The sequence below is a fragment of the Thunnus maccoyii genome, chromosome 20 (assembly GCF_910596095.1).
Source record: "Thunnus maccoyii chromosome 20, fThuMac1.1, whole genome shotgun sequence".
Classification (NCBI taxonomy): Eukaryota; Metazoa; Chordata; class Actinopteri; order Scombriformes; family Scombridae; genus Thunnus; species Thunnus maccoyii.
In genome coordinates, this window is record NC_056552.1 from 24,602,811 (window position 1) to 24,622,406 (window position 19,596).

Here is a 19,596-nt window from a genome sequence, read left to right on the forward strand (position 1 = left end):
TCTTAAGTGCAAGGTTGTGTGTCGTAACAGCAACACACTTGACAACATGCTGTGGCTGGAAACACACAGGACACATTTAGTTGCTGCTTTGATAAAGACTGTAAGAAGCTACAGCTCATTGAATCTGACTAGGTGGTTTTCATTGTGATGTTTTTCTTTGTCCTGAAACCACAGGACCTAATCTGGCACAATGGCAGTAAGTATTATTGATACTGAGAAGGTAATTCCACTTTATTATAACATGGGTCTTATTTTTGTTGTTTTTATATTATGATAAAATCATACTCACCAAAGAGATGTGGGGAGCACGGTGACATCACTGCAACAAAGTCTGATGGGGAAGATGTGAACTATCAGCATGGCTGGATTAACCTGCTAGAGGCCCAGGGCAAAAAAAGAGCCTGTCAACCCTCTGCTCCTGCCCTCTCTGCACAATGTGTACAGTTTTTCACATCATGTGGCCCCAGATTGGCCGTGTGCTAATTTGATTAAACATTAATATAGGGATATGCACGATGTAAGCACAAAACTTGAAATTATGCTGATCTTAAAACTAGACTTCAACATACAGATCCTCGTCAATACAGGGCTTCAAGATCAGGTAGTAAAGCATGATTTACCCTTATCATGTGGATGGGCTTCATTGGTGCATATTTCCAAAGAGACTTTCGTAGAAGGTGCAGAACCAGAACTAGTAGGATTGTAAAGGATTCTCACTACAAGCAATGTTAGGTATTCCATGTCTTCCATACCTTTCAAAGGTGTTCCAATGCTTCTTTCTTCAGGCCATCAGGACAGTGAACACTGATCTCTGTATATCCTTGGGCCTTGTCTTGCTCATTGTCCTCAGTGAATACTTTGCACTGCAAACTGTGACATGTACATTTGACATACTGTACACTGAAAAACTGTACAGTCTGCCTACACATCAGACCAAGATACACTATATAGCATTTTAATACTGTATTCATAATTTGTCCTCATTTTTTATTCACATTCTAATTAGTATTCTTAATTGCACATTAGCTTTTTTTAGCACAGCATCAGGAGTATGACACCCTGCATTTTACTGAACATACTGGAGGAGCATGTGACAAATAAAACCTCTGAATCTTACATTTTCAAATAATTTTCATAAATCAGTTGACATACAGAAAGTCTGGACTTTTTTAGGCCCCTGGATTCCTGGGGCCAGTTTCTGGTAATCCAACCTGGTATAGTCAGGTGATCAGACAGGTTGCAAACAAGCAAACCAGATGATGTAAAACAGATTATCAGGAGGTAAAACCAAAAGTGAGGCAATAATTCCTCATTGCACAGTACTGTGTGTTCTTTTTTAGTGATGTCACTGTTCTCAGCAAAAACAAATATGATGTTAAGTACTGATAGGAATGATGGCCAAACAAAATTACAAACAAAAACAAAATCTGAACTCAAGGTCCACTTATAAGCTTTTTTCAATCTTTAAAAACCAACAAACAGTTCCCTAGAAAAAGCTGGTAAATCAACTTTGATATGGGACATTTTGTCAAACTACTGTTCCCAAGCTCAAAAATGAACGTTCACACTCAAAATCCAAGTTGTAATAAACTGGAATTCTCCTTTAAAATGCTTTAAACTGACACAGGGAAGATTTCCGTCTGATATTTTAATGCAAATGATGTGGGAGGGCTGTTGAATTAGTAATACTGAATGGAAATGGCAAATGTTAATTCAATATTCTCATTATTACAAAGATGTTTTACACTCTTGACGTTTTTGCTTTTTAATATGGCAAAGAACATTTCTTCTTCATATTAATCTCTCCCCCTCTTTTTAGACTGCATGAAATACACATAGCATGAGCTGAGATGACCACTAAAGATTCCAAGATTCAAGAACATTTATTCTCTTCAGAGATTAAAGAAGCACGCTTAAACTTCTAAAAGAACTCAAAGTTCATTTTAGTTTTTGACACTTCCAAAGTTTGCTTGACACATGGGCAGAAAGTGAAAAAAAGAGAGATGTGGGAACAGTTATAGAGGCAACCTGTGCTGCTTTAGAGGCCACGGGTGGCCCCCTAGCAGCCCGAGCCATCTCTTGTCTATTCTCAGCCATCCCTACCTCCATCCATCCTGGGACGTGACTCTCTATACCCTCTTCCTTCTCTCATCCCCTCTATTTCCTGTTTTCATCTCAGCTTCTAGTCCCTATAGACAACAGGAAGAAAATGAAAGCAGGTAAAGGTGCTCTCTGCCTCTCGCTCTGCCTGCCTGCATATTTTATCGGATTTATTCTAGTCGTCTGGCCTTGTCTGTCCCTGTCCTACTACTCCTGCTCGCTCTTACCCAGGGGGCACACATACCATACCCACGCGTGCAAACACTGTACCTATGCACGCACATTCACACATTTGCATGTTATGCCCATATGCATTGTCTGATGCACACACACTTTCCCACATGCAATTTCAGTCCCCTTCTCTCTTTGACTCTATTTTGGGAGAATACCTTTAGAGTTGCTTGAATAATTCTCTTTGTGCAACACAAGGCTCTTCACTGTCAGAAAGGTTAAAGAAACGTCTCTCCGAAATCTGTTCCCTGGAGCTCTTAGACACTCAATGAAAGAATTTCCATTGCATCACTGCACCGCCTCTATGAGAGTGTAGCTTGTAGATCAGCATGTATGAAGCAGGGTGATACTGTGCTCATTAATATGGATTAATAAGCCTGATGTGTATGAGATCAGATGTACGTGCATCAAATAAAACAAATTGCATGACAAGAATGGACTGAAAATCTTTATCTATTAATGATATTAATTATTTAAAAGCTGGTTAATGTGCTCTCTGCAGTAGTATTGTACTGCACTGTATTACCACCGGTGGACTGTGTGTTCTTGTATTTTCAGAGTGGTGACTCTTCTCTAGAGAAGTGATCTATGCTTGCTTATCACTTCATGTCAATTTAAAAATCACCCAGTTAAACTTCATTTGTCATATCATATCAACATTTTAATCTGATCAATTTAACAGTTTTGAATCAGGACTTTCAATGGCTAATAAGATTCAATAAGGGATATTGATAACCTTCCAAACTATAACTGTAATTTACCAATTAGTTAAACAAGTTAGCAGCATGTATTACTGAACTTGGATTATATTATAAACCAACTTTAAATCTTCTAACCAACTTCCGTCTTTCTGTTATGAAACAGTAAGCAACAGGCTTGTAAAAAATTGAAAAGCTGTTAAGAGATATAATGTTTCATCTGTAATAAATATAAAGATGTACATTTTCCCCGTGTTTCTATTAATCAACATATTGATCCCATTGACTGTGATGGGACCAATAAAGCTCTGACACCGACCCAGGATTATTGTCCTCTGTAAATGAGGAAGTACACTTTTATGACCCGTAGAACACGCAGAAGCTATGTGATTTTTCTTATGTAACCAAGGGAAGGCTGAATTAAAATGGAAATCTTGGATGAGAAAAGAGTACCCTCCTTTAATCCAAAAGAAATATATATATATATATATATATATATATATATATATATAATCCTTTCCCTTTTCTGATCCCACTAATAATTTTTGTACAGTCCCTAAAGTTGCTATGTATTATAGACTGAACAACCCCAGTCTACTTTATTCTCTCTGCACAACTGTATCAATGCACTAAGTCACTAAGCTCTAATTTGTAAATGTGCTCAGTTTAATTGTCACTGTACTTTTGTATCCTTCTTCACTTACAAGAATATTATCCCTACTTAGCATAAACCATAATCACAGTTGTTACCATAATGAAAAGACTGCTCACTTCTAGTGTCACTGAGTAATACCATGGCAGGGAGGTGACAGAATCACAATGGCTGAAGAAAACCATTAAGTAATACTGGAAGTTAAAATGATCTCCCTAAAGCTCTTACTTGTCACACTCACATTTCCTAATTTGTAGTTCATTCAATCAAAAACACAGATGAAAACCATTTAATTACTTTTTCCCCTAAATTACCTCACTTGATTCAAATGTCATATTGGTTAAATTAGTCTCCACTGATAGACGCTAATGCCTCACAGTCAGAAATACTATTTTTGTAAGTTAAGAAAAGTACAAAAGGTACATTTACAAATTAGAGCTTAGTGACTTAGTACATTAATGCAGTTACACTGAGGGAATAACTTAGATTGGGGTTGCTCAGCCTACGATACACAGCAACTTTAGGGACTGTACAAAAGTTATTAGTGGGATCAGAAAAGATAAATAGTCTATTTCTTTTGGATTAAAGGAGGGTACTATGAATTTTTTGTGAGAACAGAGCCTTTTACTTTTTCTCACCCAAGATTTCTATTTTAATTCAGCCTTCCCTTGGTTACATAAGAAAAATCACATAGCTTCTTTGTGTTCTATGGGTCATAAAAGTGTACTTCCCCATTTGCAGAGGACAATAATCCTGGGTCGGTGTCAGAGCTTTATTGGTCCCCATCACAATCAGTAGGACCAATATGTTGATTTATAGAAACATGGGAACAAAAATCACATAGCTTCTTTGTGTTCCATGGGTCATAATAGTGTACTTCCCCATTTGTGTACAGTGATGTGTCAGAATATGTACATAGTATGAAATTATTATTGTGCCATCTTCCTCCTCTTGAAATGTGCATTAAAATTTATCACTTGATTTAATCTCTGACTTTACAATTAGCAGCTTTCCCCGAGATTCCAGCAAAAACTGCCTCACAATGAAACTGAAAAATGCCACCGGTGCCACTGGCATAAAGCAGGAGAAAGTGTCCCAGTGCAAAGAGAGAAGAGGATATGAATAAAAGATGGCAAGGCATGGCCAGGAGCTCTCCATTATTAAAGTGTGTTTCTTCGTCAAGGAACATGGAAGCTAAAAGTATTTATATGTTTGTGCGCATGTGTCCACCTCAGTTCACAGTAATTTATTGCACGTCACACACCTGCATAGAGAGGTGAATAATGGAGAAAAATCTGTTTTCTATTGTTCAGGCCTACTACTGCTGAAAATGATAAGGATGCATATGTTCAAAGGTATATTTGTGTGTGTGTGTGTGGCTGGAGAAAGTCAATGGCAGCAAATCTATTCATACGTAACTTTCTGGCCATAGGGATTAACTGCTTGCCTCCTGTTCTTGAGCTGTTATCGATGCCATTGAACTGAATCCGTTACGTGCAAACACAAGGCCCAACAACGTTTGATCAGCACATCATGACTTCCACAGGTGAATTACGAGATGAGCGCAGATGAATATATTCAGGATGTGTCACGTTATGCACTTTCATCGTGTGCAGCGTAGCCACGGGCTAGCTTTTAATTGGTTTCCCTGAGACATGTAAACATCAGCTCGCATATACAGTGAGCAAACATCAGAGAAGAGGAAACAAGGGGGATGGAGAGGGTGAAGAGGGGCATGGCCCCCCTAACATAATGCCAAAATGTATGATTTCCTGTCTTTATGCTGAGAGAGTGTCCTTGTTTCTGCACAGCATGTCCGACTGAGGAGGTAATTGAAATGATGGTGAGTGAAGACCTCAGCGCTGCTCTTCCTCACACCAGACGGCAATAATGTGGCGATTCCTCTTGCCACATGTATCTAAGCCAGCCTGACATGCACTGAGAGGATAAAGTTGGGATAAAGGAGTGAAATAAAATGCTGCATGCAAAAGCTATTGCTTGAATAAATGTTGAAATTCACAGTTAGTGCATACAGCCTCTGCACTGATGGATTTCTTCGGACAAACTCGTGTGTTTGCTTATCTAAGTGTTTGCATTTACCCCCCCAACCCTTCATCCTCATGCTGTGTGTTTCCCCTAGCTCTGCTCCAAATCCCTGCCTCATTTTTAATATTTCACAACACACTTTAAACTTCTGTTTACTCATCTTCTGCGTGGGTACAGACGAACATCAACTTGCTTTTAAAAAATCAAGCCTTCAATGAATACACTGTAGGCTGTGTGATAATGAAACACACAGCGAGAAGCGAACAAGTTTCTGTCTCTCCAGTGCTAATTTGAGTAGTGCTTTGTTGTCTTATTCAATTTATGTAGCCTATTATATTCCTTTTATATTTTTTTATGTTTATACTTGTCTTTTTGAAATGCAAATCACCTTATGGATCCAAGAGGTCTCTCACATACTGCCTGCAGTCATTCACTCACTTACTATAGGGCAGATAAGGTCAGCCTATATGCCCTCTAGTGGTTGAATGTAAAACTACAATCCCTGATTTTATCTTTTAAAGGTATGATGTATAAAAATTGGCCACCTGATCCAAACAAATGGGGGGCAGCATATCACCCCTCTTCCCCCTCCCACACACAAACACATGTCACATGTCACAGAACTCACTAATGGTAAAACAGCACTTTGTCTGCCACACAGCATCATTATTTCATTAATTGCTGCCATTTTACAACACAATAACCCAGTAGAGACCTAATTTATTTATATATTTCAATATCCATCTAGCTTACTACGATGTGCTATGATGCCAAATGGCTCATGCCAGCTTTCTTGTACCTGGTGTGTCAGATCAGCTGATATGACCAGCTGATGTCTCCCTGTGTGCAGGAGCAGCTGGTGTTATTTGGATAAACTTTCTCGCCTGAAAATATATTAAAATTTAATGAAGTGACATATTAACAGCGTAAATTTCAACAGCATTCAGCCTGGCTCCGCCATAACTAAGGCAGCGCTACTTCTTGCTCTCACGTTGCACCAATAACTGTATGTAAATATGGTCTCCACTTTCTAAAGCCATGCAAAAGTGAAGCTAAAATATTTCCTTTCTGGAAGCTGCCATCTTTCTTGTGTGACATCATTTGGAGTAGAGTTGGGCGGTGGGATGAGGGGCGGTGGGACACGCCCCCTCAGTCGTCCCGCTGACTGACAGAGGTTTGAGAGCGGCCGTCACAGCTGTCAATCATGATGTCACACCTTGTTTTTATATAATCAAATAACTAATTTAAAAAAGCACTTGGACAAACATCAGCATGATAAGAACTACCTAAAATGACAAAAAACATATTTGGGAGAAATTTATTTGACGTGTACTTTGATTTTTTAGTTTAGCTCATGTCCCATCCGCTAACATGCAGGGGGTGGGATTTATGACCTGCAGCCAGCCTCCAGGGGGTGATGGAGATGTTTTGGCTTCACTTTTGGGGAGCTGTCACGACATCTATCTTTATATACAGTCAATGTGTTGGACTGAGGGCACACTGGACGCTACAGTGACTCACTATCACCCTGTGGTACAAAGTGGTATTACGAGACAGTACAGGCCGGATGGGGCTAGAGCTAGCTGGTTACCATGCTACCCTCAGTAGATATCTCTGCAACTCAATACATGTAGGTCTTTGACATAATGTCTAAACGATTATTTCTTCACACTCTGTTGATAATTTTAGTTAATTTGGGAATGTTTTAAACTAAAGTTCTGGCCAGTTGTTACACATCATACCTTTAAACAGTGGCGTGGCTCTAGGGATGACAATATTGGTCAGTGCACCACATTGGTCCAGACTAAAATAGTAACAACTATTTGATGGATTGCCATTACATTTTGTACAGACATTTATGGTGTCCAGAGGATGAATCCTTATGATTTAGTGATCCCTTGACCTTTCCGCTAATGCTTCCAGCAAAGTTTTCACTTATCCTGTGAAACATCTCAACCCCCACTGGATGCATTGGTGCAAAATTTTGTGACATGACCTTGAGGCCAACATTTGTGGTTTTGAGTTAAATGTTTTGACAACTATTGGATGGATGGCCATGAACAGTGGTGTAGCGCAGATAAGTAGGTATACGCTATATACCTGCGTATACCTACTTATCTTTCAGTCGGCATTGTTTATACCCACTTCTAAATCCCCTCTGATGTGCATCATTCAGTGTGCTATCATTAGTGTGCTGCAAGCCACATTTTTTCCTAGGATGGGGAAGGCATGACCCACCCTACTCTGCCTCTGATATGCTAGTACTCATTGCCTTCATTTGTTAGGTTGGTTAGGTTTAGGCATGAGGAGGTTAGATTTAGGCATGAGGAGTGATGATTGGTTAGGGTAAGGGTAAGAATATCAGGGTAAGCCAATCAGAGGCAGAGTAGGGTGGGTCATGCCTTCACCATCCTAGGAAATAAAAAACGCCTGCGGCTTACTTACACTGTTGGTTAACCTCAAACATTAATGCAACAAAATATGGCTTTGGAATATTTAATTAATGGAATTAGTAAAAAAGATGGAGCAAACTACTCAAACAAAAATTTGCATTCAGAATTACAAACAACCTTGTAATGCTACATTGGTGCTGTTAGCCAGCAGCTCAGCTGACGATAGCCCAGAACCTGTGCCAAGCTCCGTCCCCCGCCTCAGTTGGAGAGGATGCTGACAGTGACAGAGATGCTGTCTTCTCCACTACAACTTTGAACGACGACGTCAACCACAGTGAGCACTTTTTAATAGCAGGACTTTGTAATTATGCAATTATGTTGATAACATGTCAGGGCTCGACATTACCATTTGCTGTATGTCATGGGAGAAACAGTTATTCACACATTGACCAATTTGACAGCAGGGTGTTTGGGGTGGGGTGTCTGGGTCTTAAACAGGCTACAGACAGTCCAGGCAGCAACAGATATACAAAAACATTACGTGTAACCAACTGTTTAGGGGGTAAAACTGGAAATCAAATGAAACGGATTATTGGGGTTACAAATATCCTTTTGAATACATGGGGAAGGACATGTCCCCCCCAGGAATTACGCCAAGGCCACTGCTGTATGTAAAGTATGTTATTGTCACCATTTGTGATGCAGTTACACCATTCAGTGACCACTTGTGCCCTGTGTGTGGAAGTTGGCATTTTCATTAGGAGAGAGAGATGAAGTTGAACACTTAAAATGTTTTTTTTCTTTAAATGTGTACCTGGCCCATGAAAGTGCATTCCACACCACAAGAGAGCCTGCTTTCAATAAAATATGCATCCCTCAACTACTTGAATGCTTCCATTATTCTGGCAGCTACCTGGAGGTTCCAATTAACTTAGTTAGTGAGTCTGTTTGAAATTCTTCTGTCAATGAACTAAATTCAGTAATGTTCAGGTTGTGATAATTGTCTCCAATGTTACATTTATAGCCTATAATTCAGTGGTACATATGTTGTTTTTTGTAGACACCAATAATGACTGGCCAGACCTGTGGACAGCCAAACAAAAAGAAGATTTTAAATCCAAGAACTCCTGGTTAGGCTACAAAAACAAAAAAATGGGTAATTTAGGTAGATTCTTAGTTTTGACAGCTTCTAAAACAGTGCACACAGAGAAAAATACAGTGTGTGTGTGTTTGTGTGCTTGTATGTATGTGGGAGAAATGGACACTATACACATACAGATGTGAATACAGTAGTTACATTGTTTGTTTATGCTTCACAGGTTGTCTGGTCTGTTGCAGTGTGAACTCCATTGGGATCAACAAGGAGCAAGGCGTATCTCTCAAGAGAGAATGGATGAACTTTGAAATTCAAACGTCTGGCCAGGGAAGTAGAGAGACAAGTCTGTTAGCCTTGAGAAATAAGGTGAGGCAACAATGCCTTTCCAAGGCACACGCTCAGGCTGTGACGATTGCAGAGAAACAGAAAGAAGCAGTCATTGAAAATGCAATGGAGGCTATGACCTAGTCCTATGAAGGAAATCGAAGCTGTGTTTTGAACAGCCGACCATTTGGCCAAAGAGTATAGACTCTTTTCTGACCATGAGAGCCTCACTGAGCTTCAGGAATTGGTATAAATGGTATGAAGATGGCTCAATACTTCACTCATGTTACAGTGCAACACAAATAACTAAACATGTTGCCAATGAGATGCAGAGCAAAATCATCAGTAGCATAATAGCACCATCGAGTAAGTTAGCTGTCCTAATTATTTAAGTCACACAAAACTGTCATGACAGTTTCAGTTAAAGCAGCAATTCAAGAAGAAAGCCCTGAATTGATATTCCTTGAGCTTACTGAACTGGAAAATCAGAGAGCAGATGGCATAGTAGAGGTTTACTCACTGTATAACTAATGCTTGTTTTACAGAAGGATGGCTTCATGAAAACTGGGTAACATTTGTATCAGATGAAGCCAGCGTCATGTAAGGAAAAAAGTCAGGGGTAGCAACCAGGTTGACTGCAAGATTCCCAAAGCTTTTTGTATGGTACTGTATGAACCATAGACTTGAACTAGCTGTGTCAGATGCAGTTGATGAGGTAAACTCTGTCAAACAATTTAAAGCTTTTACACAGAAGCTACATTCTGTGTATAGTATGTAAAAAAAAAAGAGTGTGAACTCACAGGTGCAGCAGCTGAAGTAGGCTCACAACTTCTTTGCACTGGCAGAGTCTTGGATGTACACTGGGTGGCCAGTAGCTTTCGGACTGTTCATGCTGTTTGGACATAACTTGGAGCTCTTGTGCAGCATTTTAAAAATGCTTATGAGAGGAGGTCCTAAAAAGAGAACCAAACGTACAGAGGTTAATTAGGCTGTGTTCAAATTCCTGAATTTTTTTGTGACCTTGGGCTCATGTATTACACACCCTGAACTAAATGTCCTGTCACAGGAGCTTCAGGCTCATTCTATCACTCTCCTCAAAGCAGAGCATCTGCTGAAACGCACAGAGTGATCCATTCATTAAAAGAGAGTCCTGGTGAGAAATATGGTGAGCCTTTAGAAGCAAAAGAGAATGGGGAGTATCAGTCTATAGCCTTGAAAAGCTCAAGTCTATCAATTCAGGCCAGTTCTTACAAAACCTTGTGAACAATCTTGAGCAGCTCTTGTTCTTTGCTGGATGGGCCTCTTTAACAAAAAGGGGGGCACAAATTAAGAGAATACCCACTTCTCCAGGAACCTCTATACACATCCATGCCAACCTCAAATATATTGTAATAACTTTGGTGATCCTAGCTTATCATCTGGTCAAAATTTCAATAATTCCAATGCCTTGGTTTATGACCAAATTCTACCAAACTAATGATATTCGTTCAGCCTTACTTGTACTTGATGCTTAGTGCTAATTTGCTAATTTTAGTATGCTAATATGCTGAATTAAGATGGTATAAAAGGTAAACATTATACCTGCCAAAGGTCTACAGTAACTCGAAAGGACTCTAAGCTCTAAGGGACCAGGGGCTATATTATTCTTATGCTGAATAAAACCCAACATGCCATGTTTTGTTGTCAATGGCTATATAGAAATATTCCATGTCTTGTTCATCATTTTGTGCTCATTTCTACCATGGCATTGTTGGTATGTTTGGAAACGTTTTGACCCTCACTACAGTTTAACAGTATGTGGGTTTTGGGTTGTGAAAACCATGAATTGGCCTTTAGTCTGATTTGAATCATCTCGCTTTAATTATTTTAATGGAGCACAAAGAAGTCATATTATGTTACATTTGATCAGTGATAGTTTAATTCACTAACCAAAAATCTAGCCAGTCCCCAGAAATTCAGTCCATTAAAACAGGTTTATATTCATAATCAGTGACTTTGTCGTAGCCTAGGTTTTTAGTAAACTGACACTCCTGGTATGCATACCCTATATGACCTCTTATTCTCTGAGTTACTGTTATATTTTAATGTGTGCCACGCCATTGATAATATCTTATATATTCCAAGGACATGGATCAATAAGATAAAAGAGGGAACCATGTCAGTGGCATCTGAGTGGCAGGTGTAACTACTCTCCCCCGCTATCTCACACACTTATTGAGGTGTCCAGTTGCTGACCTCGGTTGTCTTGTCTGTCCCAACTCAACCTCTCTGCTCACTCACTGGGTCTGAGTGGGTACTGGTCTATTATTGTTCTTTAATTTGTACCCCCTGCTTTTGATTTGTTCCTGCAATATTCTAATGGGCTTCACCTGTGTATCCGTGTCTGTATAAAACAGCAATTTAGGAAAGAGTGAACAGGACTGTTAGGCAACTTTCTTTAATAACCTAATGGACTCACCACCAGATTAAGGTTGAATGACTGTATTGTTCAGGAGAATCAGTGGATTACTGCAATTAATAGATTGGAAATGAGGAGTTCAATGAGGGTAGAGTCAACAAGGTGGGCCTGGGATTATCTGAAGACATGAAAGGGTCAGGTTTTAGGACAATATAGCAAAATGGTCAGGATTTATACCAAAATAACAAACTTGCCCACCTTTTAGGCCAGCAATATTTTTATGAAAAGCTTTCCCGTGTTCAATACAGTTGATGGTTGCTCAAATAGGAACATTAAATGGTCAGGAAACATGGCAAAGAGCCTTTAGAAACTTGAAAATACATACAGTACAATCCTTGGTCTTTTGGCCACTTCACACATCTCTCTTTGAGTGTTCAGACTAGAGGCCACAAAAAAGTTTTTCAACCTGAGACCCAGCCCACACAGTACATGGCTACCTGCTGGTAAGAACTGTGGGGGGCCACCGCTGTTCCAGAGCAGCTTTATGTAAATCCTTACCTCCATGACAAGGTATGAAAATGAACCACAGCCCTGGGCTACCCCGGGGCTGTGGTTCATTTTGTTGGTAGATGGGAGGAACAGTTTCTCTGTTATCTGTTTCTTACTCACAGTGGGAGACTTCTCCTAATATATGTTCAGGGTCAGAGTATCTACATACTGTGTATCATGTTAGACGAGATGTTTTATACATTTTGTGGCAAAGATAGAAAACAGAAGTTTTGCTTGTGAAACTTCAATATTGACTGAAGATAAAGCAGAGCATCGAGACAGGGTGCCAAGACAAGATATGTTTAATTCAATTTCACCACAATTAGTTTCAGTTTCAGTACATATCCTGTGCTGTATCCATGTGCTTGTCCATGACACCAACCACTGTTGCCAGAGGGCAGTTTTCCATGCAAGTAGGCTATTTTTATTTTATTGGGTGGGTAAAAAGTACTGAGGTAAATTGGACACCTTTTTGTAACATTTGGGTGGTTTTCCTCAATGACAGGTTATTGGTTAATTTTTTCTGTTGTCTGAATATAGGCATATTTGTGGCCAAGCTGTGTGTGTATTTAACAAATTAGCATGATTCACTATTAATCATAAAAACATGCCATTATTTGATCAAACACCCCTGCTCTAGAAAAAAAAGAGGAAAAAAGTCAAGACTCAAGGCTCTGAATGGATTATTTGGTTAATCTGACAATACAACATCAACACACTTATATGTTCCATATGTGTAGTGCTAAAAATTGGAACATGTTACCTCCCATTATTTTAAAATTAAGTATTATTCTAAAAACAAGGACAAATTGGTACACATTTGGAAATGTGACCCCCCTGTTACGGTAATGAACCACTAAAGGTAGTGTGATGAACCACTAAAGGTGGTGTGACGCAAAATTCACCCCCATTCATTTTCTATGGGACATGAGGGAATCGCTTCATAAGGCATTGCGGGATTTTAGGCTTGCAACTATGAAAATGATGGTAAAATTCACCAGGAAGTGCTTCAGTGAAATTTATGAAGTGTCTTAGTGGTGGTCCCTGAAGCGATGGGAAGATGTCCGAGTAGAAAATAATTGTTTCCATTTCAGGAATTCCCCTTTTATATGACTGTTCCTCACCAGATTGCAAGGACAATGACAAAAGAAATGCAACTTGGCACAAACTGTAGCGCAAATTGTCAGAAAAAGCAGATTTACACAATCCTTTCTAAGAAATGCTCAAATAATACTGGGACACGCAGTGGCTCTTCCTTGGTGACACTGACATATATATCTCCACATCTGTTTTCAGCAAGTGTTGACATGCTCAAAGTGACAAGTAAGAAGTAGCAGAATCAATGTTTTGTGATTTGTTCGCTTTCAGTGGGTCTTCCCCATTAAAGTCCTTGTAATATTATAGTTGTCTGATGTTTACTTTTCCTTTATATCAACCACCACAATGGAAATAATTCTGGAACTTCACTGTGTCATCCAGTTGTAGACTTGTGTTATTTTGAGTCAAACCTGTCGTAGCAAATAAACTAGCTAAGTTAGCTAGCTAGCTTTCTAGCTATAGGCTACATTAGCCTGTTTTTGTTGTTAGCACACAGCTGGGGTTCACAGGTTAGTGTATGTTAGATACATGAATCATTTTATAAGTGAAGTATACTGTATATACTGAGACTGTTCTAAATCACAGCTACACACACTCTTCAGAATGTATTCAAACCTTAACTGGGAGGTCTAGCATTCATTTAAATCCAGTGCACTCCTCGTTTTTCATCTTCACCTCTGGCTAATGAACCGCTCCTGGACTCTAACTCCATGCTGAATAAAGTAACAGTGGTCAGCTGTAGGCTATGCCTCCTGTCCTTTAGAGGACATCTTTAAAGGCTTGCAAATGACATACAATCTTGAGGCAAATATGTCTGCTCTGAATGATAGCCACACACACTGTTCAGAACACAGAGGATATTTCATAGCCATGGCATTTAGAATATGTTTGATGTGGCTCGCTTTAATTTTGCTTGAATTTATGACTCACTTTTGAAACTCTCTCTCTCTCACACACACACACAAACACACATCCAAGCTCATCGTTCCGCTATTCCATTCCTGAGCCATCCCTGCAACAGGCATCTATTCTATTCATTCTGCCTTTATACTCTTGTAATATCTATGTTGTTTAGTCCCATAGATGAAGACTTGTGTGATCCAAGCTATCCTGTCTCAGTTACACACACACACACACACACACACACACACACACACACACACACGCACACACTCTTACTGTACACACACCCTCCCACATCGATGGGAACCACCACCCGTTCCTTATTCCATTTCCCTGACTGAATATATTATTCCGGCCCTCTCTCTCCGCTTCACTTTGACAGGGACAGATTGAGCCGGCCTCTGATAGCTGCAGTAGGTACTGTTATGGGAAATGGAGCTGCACATTTACATTTACTCATTCTATTACTTTGATTGATCTTCTGGGCTACCAGGCAGCTATTTTATGGTTAGGGTGTGATGTGTCTTTTGGAGTAATGCAGAAAAAGATTGAGGACAGGTATTAAAAATTGCTTAAAAAGCGCAGAAGTTTGTTATCAAACATTGCAGACTTTGCGGGTAGTGACTAGTTAGTAGGCCTTAGGCAAGCTGGGTCTGACATGGCTTCATATGTGTTGTATTGACACCGGTAAGTTAGATAAAACTCTGAATAGATGTTGTTAAGCCGACAACGTACATTTTCACACTCTGGTGAGGCCTGTTCACACTTCAATCCTAATTATATGATATTCTAATTGTGACTTAAGGCCTTTACACACCAGGGGCATGACGAATAAATGACACGAAAATCAAAACTATCAAAGCTATTCACACCGACAGCGATACGAATTTGTGACAGAAACACAGAAACACAAATTTGCGACAGCTCATTCTGCTGTCAGGCAGTTTGTCCGGCTACTGTCCTCTCAGCTCTCCAGGAGCTGCAGCTGACAGACAGACACACTGAATGCAGGTCGGAATCAGTAAGTAAGTAAGTAAGCTTTTATTTATATAGCACTTTTTAAAACACACAGTTTTAAAGCACTTTACAGACACATACACATGCAAAATTGAAACAGATAGATTAATAAAATAGACAAACAGAACACAGAGAGAAATCAACCAAAATGAAATAAAACACGACATGGGAACAAGAAGGGAGGTCTGTAGTCAGTGTTGATTGCACAGATATAATGCTCTCCTCTTCTTTTGTTGAGTGTGGAGGAAGAGGACAAGATCATTGTCGGACCTGCGTCTCTGTCCACAGAAGCAGCTGTCTGTCAGCTGCAGCTGCAGAGGACAGCGGACAGACAAACTGCCTTCAGCAGGCTGACTGACAGCAGAAATTTACCGAACCTAAATAGTTTGCATGTCAGCTCCACAGGAAGAAATCCACAGAGATTGTATTTATAAATATATGATGATGATGCATATGATGATACATGATACATGAATCAATATTTATTCATTCACTTTATTTCCCCACCCACTGTAGCGAGGGACTGTACCTCTCCGCCTGCAGTGAAACAGACAGTTTGGGAGTCTTGATCAATCAATGTAGATACAGTAAATAAGTTAAAACACATACAGCGGGATATTTGCCATTATTTGTCAACACCCCACGTGGGCCTTCGCAGTAAACAACTGTCTGTGCAGATTACGCTTTGTGATTGGTTGATGCTTTTATTTGCTGTGCGGAAGCTCAGAGAAATTGACCTATGTTCGAAAAAATATACTAATGTACGAATTAATCACATACACACACAAAAAAAATGCCCCCGGTGTGTAAAGGCCTTTATACAGAGTTTCTATGCTGCAGTCACAGAATTTAGATTAGCCTTGCTCACATTAGCTTAATTAATACTCATATTCCTTGCCAACAAACACACAACTTTGATAATTAAGCAAAAATATAAAGTTTCATATTCAACTATATACAATAATGTTGTCTTTCTGTAGCAGTGGTGGAGCCCAGGAGTGGTCAATGGTGATCAAACAAAGGAAATTCTTGGCCTGGGGCCACTACGACGACCACCTGAGAAACATTTAAATCTGTAATGATCTGTTCAAATTCAAAATTCAAGTGGAGTTCTTAAAAAGCACTCAGATCTTTTGCATATCCTGTTGTCAGTAAACTAGACTATTGTTGTTTTCTTTGCTAACACAAAATGGACAAAACTTGCCAGCTCTACTAAATGGACAATAATGACACCGATGCATCTGAGTAGTAATGTGTGGAAGCTTTTTGGAGTAAAGTTCACAGTTAGCAAAGTAGCGGGAGTAAGGCTGTTTGCAGACATTGCAAAATGCAACTGGCTTAGCAATATTATCACAATAAATGAAGTCACTTGTTAGCTTGTCAAGCGCAGCAAACAAATGAACAAAATAATCCCCAAGCCTCCAAGTATTTAGGGTGGCCGTCTGACTTTCAGTTAATTTAAATAAATTCTGTGCTGGTTCTCATTAGTTTGAACCTCATTTTTTGAAAAAGAGACAGCCCTTCTTGGCAACCATATGAAAACGATCTTTCTGTTGCCTGTTGTTGACAATTAAAATCATATGGCAATCACCATAAAGATGGTAATACTATGTGTGGACAATGCCTGTGATGTTGTGTCATTTACTACACAGTTGAGCGGATGTTGGACTTTATTACAGGACTACAATGTCTGTGTAGTAATCTCACATAAACTTACCTATTGTTAGATAAAGCTAAGTGGCTAGTGGACCTCACTAAGATGAACTTTGTCTAAATGCAATATGCACCCATGGCTAGCAAGTTAGCTAACAGCTAGCCACAAATATTATTATTATTTATCCCTCTAGAAGAAGCTTTCCACCATTATTTGGCTCAAATAATTGCTGCTTCCTCCTTTTTATGCCTGGTGAAGAAGATTGTGTCTATAAAGTCTGCTGTTTATATGAATCAGACATTACAAAAGTTGAAAAGTTTACGCACCTCTTAAGTTTTACTGTTGACTTCAGAGCATGGACCTATAAAAATGCATGATATGTCGCGCAAAGGCTCTGGTTTGAAGACACTTTATTGGCACTGTCAGCTGGAGGAAGCGAGCTGCAACACAGAGAAATGAAACAGAGTGGAGGTGCATAGACAACACACTCATGAATGCGCTGCTCTTAATATCTAACAACATTTCACTGTGCAGATGAAATAAAAAATTTTTAATAATACAAGATTTCACCTAAAAAATACCATAATAGCTGTGTTGCCATGGATAAAAGGATAGGAGCAGAGGAAATCAAAGACAAAGTACAAACCAGTGAAGCCTTGGAGAGGAGACACTTAAAAGATTCGTTGTGCAAACATGACTTCACCTTCGCAGTGAGAGATTCACTCAAGGAAACTTCATCTTCATCCCTGTTGAGTTCTCCTGTTGTATAATACATTGCAAATAACTTAGTAACCAAAGCTGAAAGTGCAACTTTTCAAATGAATAATGATGAAAGACAAGTACAGTGTTTGTACCGTTGCCAAGGTAGCAGGTGTACAAACATAACAACTCATACATAAATGCTGAGCTTGAGAGAAAAAAGGCTTTTATGTTAATTCATCAAACAAAGTTATAGTTATACAATTCTTATACAATTTTCCTCACATTGTGATTAATCATAGTGTTTCTTTGATAACAGACTGATATAATAACTCTCTGTGTCCTTCAGGTCAACTTAATTCAATGACAGTTGATGCATATGAACCATTAGGATTCACCCCACATGAACTTTGCAGAGCTGAATTCTTTTCTGTTCTTTCTTCTTCTTTTTTTTTGACTGACTTTTGGGTCAGTTCATCCAGTGACAGTAGTTTCATCCTTATGTGTGAAAGAAGAAAATAAAGCCCTATTCAGACACGGAATATATAATGCCGCTGGCTTAATCTATCTATTCAAATAATAGCTTTTAGGCCTCCAAACCTTGGTCTCAGCTGCATAAATGTTCTGTTATGGTGTTGGAAAATATCTAACCGAGAAACAGTGATAATGTTGTTGATGAATAATTTTTGTCATCAACAGCATTTTTTCACTGACGAAAATGAGATGATAAGTAAATAAAAACTAATTTATGATGACAAAAACTATGAAAAAAATCTATTGATACTTTTTGTCAACGAATAAAAAGGAGACAAAAATGTTTAGGAGAGACGAGTGGGGAAGAGATCAGACAGGATAATTTTCAGATTTGGTGTCTGTGTGGAGCGACAATCACTGGTAAAAACACAACTCGAAGCAACATTTGCAGGAAAGTCATCCCGAAATTCATGGAAAGGTAAGCACACGTAAATGTGTTTTTCAAGCTAACGTTATTTTATTTAACTAACCCGAGCTGGTATGTGATTTTAAACTTATATCTTATTAATCTTAAATACAATACAAGCTAAAAAATCACTTCTGTCCTGTACTGATTAGAGAAGTGAATGACCCAGAGTTGCTAATCTTAGATCATAAATTAAAAGATTGATTGAAACGCTAAAGATAATAAGTTTAAAGTTTCACTGTTCTCAAATTGAAACGGATGTAACAAACAGAAGAATGTAGGTCTGAAGAAATGTTTGAGCCTTCTCAACTTGTCACACCGATGTGTCAAAAAAACGTAAACTTAATGTTCATGTTAACTTAATATTACTATTACTTAATGTTAGACATATGACAAGAGAAAGGAGCAGAAATGTAGCATGGAGACAGCTTGGAGCTGTGTGTGCATGTATGAGTGAGAGAGGGGAGGTTAGGGGTGAGAGAGAGAAAAAACAGAACTTTTTCTCCTTATTCAACCTCACAGATACAGAAGACCTCCAATGACAAGGATGGGCCACTGAGTGCAAATAAAGCTAGTGCATCCCCGCAGAATATTTCAACAGCTCCTCTAAGTGCTCCCAAGTACAAAAGTGACTCTAAAGAACAACATACCAAGGAGGAGGCCTTCGGTAAATGGATTGAGCGCACAGGATTACTGGTCACAACGACTGAAGATGAGGACTTTGTTCTAATGATGGAGACAGTAGAGTACATCTAATCATTCAGGGAGAGTAGTAGGGGTGTGCCCGAATCCAAATAC

The 19,596-nt window shown here is 39.1% G+C and overlaps 1 long non-coding RNA gene across 2 annotated transcripts; it reads right to left on the reverse strand.

The window, feature by feature from the left end:
• Positions 1–292: 292 nt before the first annotated feature.
• LOC121887154 lies at positions 293–19,529 on the reverse strand. 2 transcript variants are annotated; one of them, XR_006092921.1, is made up of 6 exons: positions 19,449–19,529; positions 17,806–17,918; positions 17,486–17,599; positions 10,341–10,493; positions 753–870; positions 293–375 (listed from the first exon to the last, which is right to left on the reverse strand). It is a non-coding gene; the product is annotated as an uncharacterized LOC121887154 (long non-coding RNA). The 2 variants fall into 2 exon arrangements; XR_006092920.1 differs by lacking the exons at positions 293–375; positions 753–870; positions 19,449–19,529 and adding exons at positions 9,532–9,619; positions 18,262–18,353.
• Between the last annotated feature and the right edge of the window lie 67 nt (positions 19,530–19,596).